Consider the following 3,172-nt stretch of genomic DNA (forward strand, 5'->3'; position numbering starts at 1 on the left):
ACTTTGGGCTGTGCTCGTTAGCTTCTTGGGGTATTTGCGACATTTTGTGTATTTGACTTTTAGTCCTACTATAGGCAAGAGCAGTCAGGGGCCCTGGGAAGCATGAGAGTGGAGATTCGTGAAAGAACACTGAGTACAGAAGTGAGTTTTGAGAAGGGAGCCAAAGGAGGAGAACAAGCTAACACGTTGTTGTTACAAAATTCATTGTTGGGTTAGTTTCCTTTTTCGTTCCTTGGAAAAAGCACCACGTTCTATATAAAATGATCTGCTTTCACATACAATTCAAACCAGTTCCAAAATTTTAACTATCAAAATATTTGAACCCCCTTAACTATTTGTAAACATTCTTAATACGCAAGTAACGTAAGGAGAGGTAACGTATTCCTTATCTGTGTGAGGAGGGTTGGTGGTAGGTATTTGTAGGAATAAAGTGTCAGTAAATAGACAATTTACACACAAGGAAGAAAAAGGAAGTTTCAGATGATCCAGCAAATAATGATACATTGAGAAATGTCGTTAGTGACGTTTTAATTAAAACTTTACATGTGTTATGTTTGAAATACGACTATGCAAACACCAGATTACACCAAACTAATACAATACATTGGTATTTTTATCTCTGGCACAGCTTCCCAGCCCAGGGGTGCAGGGCAGAGGACAGGTGCAGTGAGCGTGGGAAAAGCTACATGACCCTAGATCCAATTTTGGGGGAGATCCTCAGCAGGTCATAGCTCCTACTCCACTGAAATGGGGCTATGACGATTCACCCGAGCAGAGGATCTGCCCCCTTGACTCCCCACTGCAAATGTTGTGCTGTGCTTAAAGTGATGGGAGTACGTTGGGAAACATACATATTCTAGGCCTATGGGTGACTTGTGCAAACCACTCAACCCCTGCATGTTGTTTGCGACCGTCCATAGACGTATATCATTGGGATGGGCAGACTTCCTGTTCTCAGTGGCTCAAATTCTGAGTGTGTTTGTATTGCCCGGTGATTCTCTAGAAGATGCAGTACACAAAATACTATGCAACCAGATGCTACAATAATTAGTGCCGTGTAAAAGCCCAGCAAGAATCCTTCTCTTCCCTCTTCTCCAAGCTGCAGTGTTAATTACAGCCCTGCCAAATTCTTGAGGAAGGCACACGCCCAGTTGGATTTTAGGACATGGTTTATTAGGTGGCCATCTTGATCTGGATAAGAACAAGGAGACCTCCATGTTGTGACAGTTTCTTGTTCCCCTATTCTGGGCAAAAGGCAGGAAAGTGAAAAGAGTGGGAATAAGTTGTTGCTAAATAACTGGTTTCTATATAAACAAACGAAGGGAGGGGCCAGGGGCTCTTGAGTGCTGGAATCTTTGGGGCTCAGGTGTCTAAAAGCTCTCTCTCTGTGGGGTGGTACACCCTCCCACATTGGTTACTGGCCTGCAGTAGGTCCCGAGAGACTTTGATGCATGCATGCACTCTGCTGGAAGGGGAAACTATAGTGACCTGGCCGGACCTGGAGGCCAAGCCACGAAGCATTATATCATAAGGACAGACAAACTGGGTCAGACCAATGGTCCATTTAGCCCAGTATCCTGTCTTCCAGTGGGCAGTGCCAGATGCTTCAGAGGGAATGAACAGAACAGGAAATCATTGAGTGATCCGTCCCCTGGGGTCCAGTCCCAGCTTCTGGCTGTACAAAATTATTAGAAATCTAAAAGAGACCATTAAATCCTTAACAAGATGTCACCCAAAATGCCCCAAATAGTGGTTAAAATGTGGTTCTCCAAAGACCTCTGCTGTGCTTCCAGCAGAACGGGCTCTGGTAACATCTCCCTCCTCATACCAAGCATAGAGCCCCTTGTAACAATAGGGTCTACAAATTTACCCTGATGAATGAATTTAACCTATGACTGACCCGTGCCAGCTGACAGGGGCTCACACTGTGGGGCTGTTTCATCGCTGTGTAGGCTTCCAGGCTGGGGCTGGAGCCGGAGCTCTGGGACCCTCCCACCTTGCAGGTCCTTCAGCCCAAGCCCAAATATCTACACTGCAAATACAGAGCCCCACATGAGCCAAGTCCGGTTTTTACTCACAGTGTAGACGCAACTTCGGAGTCCTTTTCCCTGCCCTGAAGAGGAGCTCTGTGGTGGCTCTCTCACCAACAGACGTTGTCCAGTAAAAGAGGTTACTTCACCCGGCTTGTCCCTTTATACGGGGGTAATTAACGGCTTTACTGCACAGCTGCCCTAGAGCGTGAACTCGCTGCTTTCAGGCCGTCCACACTCATTTAAACACAAACCCACCCTCCTATCCGAGCTAATTCTTCATAGGAGACGTGACAGCATCGATCTCACTCAATCCCATGATCAACACTTACAAGGCCGTTGCTGAGTCAAGGCTCCCAGCTGTACCTCGGTCACGCGCGGTCAGACGGAAGCGGGTCCTATAGGCACCACAACATGGGTTCAATCAAATCACGAGGGGCAAAACAAACACACACAAGATCCAGGACTATAACACACGAGCTCACCCCAGACCCTGCCTGGGCCCTGTTTTCCCTCGGGCATCCCCAGGGTTCAGGTCAAAGCAGGTAGAGCATCAGCATCAGACCCCTTGGCCTGAGGATGGTCTTGGGGGGTTATTTCCTTCCCCCCGCCCCCCAGCAACTTTTGGGGTTGGGGCACTCAGGCCTGCGGAGATTCAGACTCTGAAGCCCCAGTGCTCTGCTGATGGAGGTGCGTTTCGTCCCCTTGCTGAAGCAGGTCACGCTGTGGGGTGGGGGCGGGGGGACAGGCGGGGGGGGGGGAAGGAGCCTGCTATTAATAGCAGCAGGGAGTTGCATTCTTCTTTCTACCCAACTTTGGTTAAAGCTTTCAGAGGCTGGCACAGCATCAGAGGTGGCTGATCTTATCCAGCTCAGCTCTGCCCAACCTAGCCAGTGAAAGAGCTATGTGCTTCCCTGCCATGCTCCTTTCCCAGCCCCTCCCATCACAAAATGTTCCCAGGATCCAGGGGGCTCAGATACCCAGGTGATGGCCCCAGTGTAAGAATCTAACTAGAATAGGACAGAGCACAAGTAAGATGTGCCTGAGAGGTGACAACCCTCCCTTGCCACCCCCTTAGGTGTGTGAATCGCCTGGCTCCCTGCCCAGCCCCATATGTTCTAGCCATTATGAAGAATGGACCT

The sequence above is a fragment of the Natator depressus genome, chromosome 25 (genome assembly GCF_965152275.1).
Source record: "Natator depressus isolate rNatDep1 chromosome 25, rNatDep2.hap1, whole genome shotgun sequence".
Taxonomy (NCBI): domain Eukaryota; kingdom Metazoa; phylum Chordata; order Testudines; family Cheloniidae; genus Natator; species Natator depressus.